The sequence below is a fragment of the Salvelinus alpinus genome, chromosome 20, assembly GCF_045679555.1.
Source record: "Salvelinus alpinus chromosome 20, SLU_Salpinus.1, whole genome shotgun sequence".
NCBI lineage: Eukaryota > Metazoa > Chordata > Actinopteri > Salmoniformes > Salmonidae > Salvelinus > Salvelinus alpinus.
The window spans coordinates 46,328,275-46,337,549 of record NC_092105.1 but is presented as its reverse complement, the minus strand read 5'-3'; the positions used below and the strand labels follow the sequence as shown (position 1 = coordinate 46,337,549).

General features: G+C 41.3%; 1 protein-coding gene across 2 annotated transcripts in view; it reads left to right on the top strand.

Annotated features, from left to right (window-relative positions):
• Positions 1-9,275, top strand: part of LOC139547001 (inactive dipeptidyl peptidase 10-like) — a 323,183-nt gene that overhangs the window by 173,422 nt on the left and 140,486 nt on the right. The gene's annotated exons all lie outside the window — the stretch shown is intronic.

The window sequence follows — 9,275 nt, the reverse complement described above, 5'->3', positions numbered from 1 at the left end:
TTTCAAAAGCCTTCAGTGATACAGAGTTTCTCACTTTGGCTGCCTGCTCCACCTACGACCTGTCTCATTGTTCCCAAAACAACATAATCAGTTCTACCTACATCTGTAGTATGAGTGAGAATGCCTCATTCAACTGCCTCGTTGAAGCACTTAGCGCATGTACGTAAAAATACACACACCTTCACATCCCTTCTTTGACACGAACAAGATCTTGATATGCTGCGAGTCTGCAGTCGGTTCTGCGAAGCGAAAATAAAGGGCTGAGTTTGTTCGACAACAAAGGGACGATCCCTCGCCGGGCGCAGTGAAACCATCTTGTGTAATTCATCGTCAAACTGAACTTGGCTTGCATGTCTCATACCCCCTGCCTTCATGTGTGTCTTTTCTTTCCCTCTGGTACATATTTACATTGTATTGATTCCTTTTCTGCTGGAGGGGGCTTGTATGTAAAAATAAGGCCCTGGAAGAGCAGATCTCTGACTAAAGCATTAAGTGAAGCACAAGTGAATCTGATCATGGCTGTGTTGTATGGAGAGGATAACGATAACTTTTACAGGATAGGACTCCGACTTCCTAAGATGCTCTGGAGATCCAAGTTACCATCCGTTTCTCTATTCCGCTCCCCTGATGCCATTTGAGTTGTTTGTTTCAGATTCCTCTCTGCCCATAACTGCATGACTTCGCTCGCTCGCAGCCAGAGGGCACGGGGTTAGAGGCAAGGCCTTTCTGTACATCAATATTTAATCCCCTCAGTGACATTTCTCCACTATCTCCACTGCACCATCTCAATCCCAGAGCAGACCTCAGGCTAGAGATGGAGAGGGCTAACATTGCATCGAGCCAGTCAGAAATCTAGGTTGATGGGGAACGGCTTTGATGATAGATGGACCCCAGACAAATAGGATGAAATAATAAATAGACAGGGAGTGCAACAGGGAGTGCAACATGGGAGAGCTGAGATTGAGCATGGTGTGGCTTCGGAGGTTTTAGATGATCCAGACAATACTTTTTTGAGAGAGAAGCTATAGAAAGTATAGATTGGAAGATATACTGTATGTGGAAATGTATATGTGCAAGGTTAGATTAAAAAGGATAGTTATTATAGATTGCAGAGGGTGGAATGGGTGGAATACATTAAATGGTTGATGGGAGAATCAATGGCAGAGTGTAAACGGAATGTACAGTAGAAACCTTGATTGATGCCGCCTCTCTTAAGCACACAAGGCTAAAGAGTCCAGGGACGGAGATCAAATGCTTTTGCTAGGGATGGATGATACAAATTGATGTTAAGAACAAATGATTGGTAAGACGGAAGGGATAGGTAAAGAGGATAAATGAGTGAAATCAGTTCTTAAAAAGCCTGGGGATTCATCAGGTATGTCCTTATGACTGGGTGTAATGGAGCCACGGTTTTACAGACCATTGTTCCCCAGGAACATCACCGTTTGAGCTTGTCGCTATTATGTATCCTGACACTTTAGTTGGATATGTACCTGGAGAGTTGGATAGCTATGTACCCAGCAAACATGTAGCGTTCCTACAACAGTTAGGGTAATATTTCATGCTAAGTTGCATGCCAAGAATATCTCTCTATGCATTCATCCATCTCTTTATCTTGTCAGTTGGCGGTAATTAAAATTGTGCATCATTGCATGTTGATGAATCATAATTCCAATGTGTGTCCAGTTATTATTCATGAAAATCAGTATAAACATTACAGGTAGATAGCTGGCTAATGAATGCACACGTGTAAAGTATGAAGTAGAATATGTACCCCAGCTGTTGTTTTCTGTGTTGGCATTTGTGTGTGTATGTGCGTGTGTAACAGTCACAGTCAGCCACTGTCACGCAATGCTCTCTCTCTGGGCTGTCAGTCTCTATCAGTATTGGCACAGCCTTTCCTTGAGGGCTGAACATCCTCCACCTGCCAGTGACAATCTGGTGAGAATAGTACGTCACATCAACTTGCATCTTGTAATTCAGTCGCATAGCATAGGAGTTACCAGTTGGCTCCATTACCCTCTCAAGGCTTAAGGCAATTGGCACTTTTTTGGGGCAATATTGCCAAGCAATGTTGCTGGCAACAGAGTGGGGTATGAGACACTGGTGCAAATGATGAGCAATGAGCAAGATGGACATGAATAATATATTTCATATGAAGTATATATTTAACTTAAAACTCAATTTCCATATTTATTTTTTCATCTCCTATAGCTGTTTCTTGCCTGTTGGCTGCCACATCTGTACTGGATTTTATTAGCTAACAAACAAGCAATAAAGAAGTGTTGCCTTGGGCATCCACTCAACCTACTGCCAGTCAAGTCAACGCAGGCAACGCAGACGAGGATAACTAGATTCAAAAATGTTTTACTTCAGAATTTTAAGCTAGGAAGTGTAAATGGTATTAATCAAGCTAGCCAGCTAGTTAAACACACAAAAACGATATAAAACTAAATGTAAAATCTACATGACTAGCTAGCGACTTAGCCTGTATGTCCCATTGACATAGCATGGGTTACGGTTAACATGCTAATCGATTAGCATGAGCATCACCGTGGATATTTCAGCAGTTAAACATGACAAATTGAACACAGTATGTATTTATTTACGCCTCATGATATAATATTGTAGTGGAGCAAAATACGAGATGTGAATGGCCAACATTTCTCTCCAACATGGGAGTTGATTTTTCTCTTGCTCAAACCGGTTGCGATGTTCAGACTGATCACATTACCAAATTGCCCAATAAGTGGAGCTGCAAATCAACATTCCCAGATAATAAAAAGTTGCTCATTTTCATTGCAAAATAGTTACATCAACCATTGCTGGCAACATTGCTCGGCAATATTACTTAATAAAATTCCCAGTGTATCATGGCCTTTATCCTTACTAGTAGTTTCAGTAAGCACTCAGTTCTATTATGTCCTAAATCTTACCAGTCAACTCTGTTACTATGTAACATTTTAATTGTGTGACTCCCTCGCATCCAGTCAACTCTGTTATTCTGTAACATGTCAACAAAAATGTTTTTCTTCCCTTACAACAGTTTCTTGTTTTAGACTTTATGTTGGGTAATGAAATAATGCATACACTCTTGGATGTTTCATTATACTCTCAGTTATTGCGGGTGGTTCAGGATACGGTTATGTCATGACAAATCCCACCCAGACAGACACCCTAAGGCACAGGGATCAGTGCAGCCACAGCTCCTGGAATGGACGGGTAATGGAAATGTTGGGACATAGGGACATGTTGATGGGTACTGAAACATATGGTCACATACAGTACCGAAGTCTTAAATGTGGAAGTGCTCACAATGGCTGGCATCTGCCCCTTGTCCATACAAGGTTAGTCGTACTCACCCAATTTGAACTTACCGATGACAAATGCTTGCGCATTCTGACTTGTACACAACAACAAAAAACGGACACTTACTGAACGACTCGAGTTATGATTACACAAATGCATAGATATGGTGACTCGTTCGCACATGTGTTGACCCCTGCTGAACCTACTGACTCAATTTTACTGACTCATACCGACACGTTGAAAGACGGTCACATTCATCCTCATCCCTATTTGCACAGACATAGCCAATGATGGTAAGAGGATCAGCGTTGTCAACTGCCCTGAGGTGAGCAGTTCACCTTGGTACACATCAGTGCACTGTGTGACACGTTCCATTACTCACACTAGGCGAGTGCTTGGTAAATCATTGTTTTCATCCACACCGCTTATTCTAAATTGAGGATCTGGCGTGGGCCTATAGCCCTACAGCTACACAGTCTATGATTAGGGTAAAGGCGTTCAGGGGAGGCAGAATTTTGAGTGTGTAGAGAGGACAGCTCAGCTTGGATGCAGGCTGCTTGAACTTACTGTTTAGCTACAGACTGTGGTTGAGTTAAACAGTGATATCAGACCATGCTCCAGGTTTCTATATCTTTCATTAGATTGACAGATTGCAGAAGAGTTCTGAACTTTGTGTGTCACACTCACACCCCACCCATATGCTTCATTTTGGGTTCCGTCACAGTAACCCTCCAACCCACCTGGATTCCCTCTAATTTACCTGATTAGCTCCGTAATTAATTCAATTAAGTCACTATATTCCCCTGCCGCTTGCCATTAAGAAGCCAGAGGTAAAGAACGGCCTCCGTCTTGTCGGCTGCCAATGATCTGTAGAGCAGAATGCAAAGAACGTATCAGAAAGTACAATGGCGTCCCTTTTTAGAGTGTTTTTCTACTTGCATGCTTCTGCAGCATCGTTCTCCGGGGTTAATGAGAAATCCCATGCTCCGGTGCCTGCCATTAATTAACAATAGAGGCTCCTCAAGCTGCATTATAGGGCATCAGAGTAGGGGAGAATACACCAGGTGTGCTTGCGTGCGTGCGTGCGTGCGTGCGTGCGTGCGTGCGTGCGTGCGTGCGTGTGCGTGGGCTGAACGGATGTAATATCCTTACACCTTTCTCAAAGACAAATATTCTGTTTCTGCGGTGCAGAGGCCTCTATAAAGCTTGATGTATTCACTATTCTACTCCCTCTATTGCAAGGCTACTGTGACATCAATCAATTCCAGCAAATGCTGGCTCCCCCATTATCCAGGTCTGAACAGTGAGGGAAAATTATTAAAACTATGTATGCAACAGTATATTTTTTTCTCTTTTTGCCTCTTCTGCTATCATTGTTCCTAGTTTTACAGGAGTTATGAGTTGTACTGTGTGCCTCAATGTGTCTGTTAGCTCAGCATAATCAGATTAAGAGAAGAATCCTGCCACTGTGTCTTATTTTCCAAGTCACTAGTGTGTGTTTCCTGCTTACGTTGCGTAGAAGATATCTTTTGATTTGGAATACCCGACAGACCTGCCAAAAATACAGACAGAACGCTTCTCTCAGAAAGATACACATAGATCAAGAGTAAGAAAGAAATAGAAAGACAGGGAAACATATATACTTCCAGAGATATGAAAGAGATGTAGGTTGACATTTTCTACAATGTGGGACGTGGAAACAGTGAGGTCTCCAACATAGAAGTAGAGCGCGAGACGAACATAGAGTGAAAGTGAGATATCTGTCTCGGTCTCTGATGAGAAGGACCCTTCCATTTCCCCGTGGTGTTCCTCACACCCATGTTTGGCAGTTGAAAATGACTGCCTCTAATGCGTGTTGATTGTCTTTATCGGAATCTGTCATCAGCCAGACAGTGGGTTTCCAGCCCAGTGGATTTCCATTTATTCCCCAATCCCATAACAAGGAAAACTGGCAACATTCTCCCTCCCCCTTGATTTGCAATGAACCACAACACTCCACTCACCCCTAAGGTAGCCGTTGTAATACACAGTAATACACCGTTCCATCCTGTGTCACACTGTTTCGACAGAAAAGGCCATTTAGTGGCATCCTAACGAGTCTAGGGTATTGATTGGCTCTCACCTGGTGGTGAGGAGGAGGGAGGGCCAATGAGAGCAGACAGTGATGTATTGGATAAGGGTTCCTGGCTGACAGGGCTCAGCGCTAGGCCAGCATGGGTTAGAGCCACCAGTCACTGCTCATTTAGAAGTTTGGAAATCGACTCTATCAAAGCACATGGGACTCTCACTTTAAAGCCGGCAGGTTTTAACTGACACTTACATTGTGTGGATCCTCTGACCTTCATAGTATCTCCTGTGTGACATTTACAACTGTCTACTGACTGCAAATACCTCTGTCTTTTCCTCAGCATTGATCACATCAAAGGAAATCAAGACCATGAGACGACTACGTCTAACCCATGTGACGCAGGTGCACCATCAATAACTGGGATCAAATTAGAGAGTCATGGACATTTTCGTGCTGCAATACCAGAATAAATTGATCAGTACGAGGTGGTACCTGAATAACCGGCACTATATCTTTCCTTCAATTGTCATTAGCTACCTGTCATGCAATTCGTGTTGTGTGTATAACATAATGGTATAGGAAATACAGCGATAAGTCATTAAAATACAGTGCATTCACAAAGTAGTATTCAGACCCCTTTACTTTTTCATTTTTTTTCCATGTCACAGCCTTATTCTACACACAATACCCCATAATGACGGAGAAAAAACAGGTTTTTAGAAATGTGTGCAAATGTATTACAAAAAAAATAAAAAAAATATGACATTTACATAAGTATTCAGACCGTTTACTCAGTACTTTGTTGAAGCACCTTTGGCAGTGATTACAGCCTCACGTCTTCTTGGGTAAGACGCTACAAGTTTGGCACACCTGTATTTTGGAAGTTTCTTCCATTTTTCTCTGCAGATCTTCTCAAGCTCTGTCAGGTTGGATGAGGAGCGTTGCTGCAAAGCTATTTTCAGGTCTCTCCAGAGATGCTCGATCGGGTTCAAGTCCGGGTTCTGGCTGGGCCACTCAGGACATTCAGAGACTTGTCCCGAAGCTGCTCCTGCGTTGTCTTGGCTGTGTGCATAGGATCGTTGTCTTGTTGGAAAGTGGACCTTCACCCCACTCTGAGGTCCTGAGCGCTCTGGAGCATGTTTTCATCAAGGATCTCTCTCTACTTTGCTCTGTTCAGCTTTCCATTGATCCTGACTAATCTCCCAGTCCCTGCCGCTGAAAAACATCCTCACAGCATAATGCTCCCACCACCATGCTTTACTGTAGGGATGGTGCCAGGTTTCCTCCAGATGTGACTCTTGGCATTCAGGCCAAAGAGTTCAATCTTGGTTTCATCAGACCAGAGAATCTTGTTTCTCATGGTCTGAGTCCTTTAGGTTCCTTTTGAAAAAGCACCAAGCTGGCTGTCATGTGCCTTTTACTGAGGAGTGGCTTCTGTCTGGCCACTCTACCATAAAGGCCTGTCTAGGCGCTCTACGGGCAATTCCCTCATGGCTTGGTATTTGCTCTGACACGCACTGTCAACTGTGGGACGTTAGGCACGTGTGTGCCTTTCCAAATCATGTCCAATCAATTGAATCCACCACAGGTGGACTCCAATCATGTTGTTGAAACGTCTCAAGGATGATCAATGGAAACAGGATGTACCTGTGCTCAATGTCAAGTCTCATAGCAAAGTCTGAATACTTATGTAAATAAGTACTGCTTTTTATTTCCAATAAATTTGCAAACATTTCTAAAAACCTGTTTTCACTTTGTCATTATGGGGTATTGTGTGTAGATTTATGAGGGATTTTATTTTATTTTATCCCCGTTAGAGTAAGGTTGTAACGTAACAAAATGTGCAAAAAGGGAAGGGGTACTTTCCGAATGCACTGTATGTGATGTGTGGTAAGGTGCTTGGCTATCCGTGGTGAGTCTCAGTTTGGCTAAGACTTGTAATGGTATCTGGTATATTAGGAAAGAGCAGATGCCAGAGTGGTGTAAAGGACAAGGTCTTCGCTTCACTCATTCCTATATTGATCCAGAACGGAAGTGGAGCTTTTTAATGAACAGCTACAATACAAATTACAGCCTGATTCTGAAGGATTTGGAAGGGCATTCTGGGAAATCGTTACACCTGACACAACCACACATGCGTGCGCACACACGCACACACATACACACAATTACACCCACACACAAGCACACACACACAATGTAGCGATTTGAGTTTACCTGAAACATTTGAAAGCTTTTATTATGTGAGAAGAGTGTGTGTGCAGGGCATGGAAGGGATCATATTTGGAAACAAAACGAATAGAAGTATTATAGGACACAAACCAGGTTTCCATCCACAGTTTTTATGCTAGTAAAGTCATACCATATAAAATAAAAACAGAACAGCTATGATAGAAACAGGAAGTTTCTGTACAATTTTATAAATGCTAACAGATCATTTGTTTGTTCTACATGGTGGGATGTTTTTGTTTCGATAAAATTAATATAATATTTCTTTCCATATAATAACCATCATATCGAAGTCAACTTGGAGTCACGCGATGACATGGCGTGTGTTCTTCCCACCACGACTCTGGAAACCATGCAGTTTATGAGGCTACAAATGAAAGTGCACGGACATGAGCTTGATTCTCCTTTCCAATGAATAGCGAGGGTCTATTTCTGGTGACATAATGATCGATGCTTGACTTCTGTTTGACAAATACAAATATTCTCGCTCTCATCCATAATAATATAATTGTGTAAACTACCCGTACTGTATCTGCTAGCTGTTGGCTAGAGTTCATGTGTCAAGAACAGAATGGGCACATTTGCTATTTAACGCAACAATTTTTATTTTGGTACATGAAAACTTCAGCGAAAAAGACAATTGTCTGTGCACTACATCATCACTCACTGATTTTTATCTGCAACAAGTCAGTTTGCTGGAAACACACTACTGGTGGGAAAATGCACCTATTTTCTTTATATTTGCACAACAATCTGTCACCAATTGGATGGAAACCTAACACCGGGCCTCCTATGGAGTGTAGTGTTGTCACAATACCAGAATTGTGGCTTCGATACCATACCAGGTTTAGTATCACGATACTCTATACCGAAACGATATACAATACCAAAACGATACTCGATACCGAAACGATACCACAGAAAAAAATGAAGTGCATTAGCTAAACAGAATAACCACTGGGCTTTATTTTTTTAAACATTGAACAATATGTTGATAACTGGTAGAAGAACTAAAATAACAAATACAATATCTTCTATTCTATATTCAATTTCTAAAATAAAATACACTATTAAATAACAGAAAGATGTCTTACATTTGCCTTTATATAAAACCATATCTGAGAAATAATTGTACAATACAAATTACAGCCTGACTCTGAAGGATTTGGAAGGGCATTCTGGGAAATCATTACAACTGACACAATCACAGATGCGTGCACACACACAATTAAACACAGACACAATGTAGGGATTTGAGTTTACCTGAAACATTTGAAAGCTTTTATTATGTGAGAAGAATATGTATGCAGGGCATGGGAAGGATCATATTTGGAAACAAAATGAATAGAATTATTATGAAACACAAACCACTATTACACTATTAAATAACAGAAAGATGTCTTACATTTTCCTTACACAAAACCATATTTGAGAAATAATTGTACCAATAAATCTAAACTGTTTAAAAATGTAATTTGATACATTTCAGGATTAATTTTCTCATCTATGGCCATACATTTGGGACAAATTATTTTCTTAAACCTACAGTATGATTCGTTATTCATTACAGCTAAATAGTTTAGTTCCAAAATGACATAAAACACTTGGAAGCTCATTTCTGAAGCTTCTATATTGCAATAGTCTACACTCCATAGAAATGCAATTGATT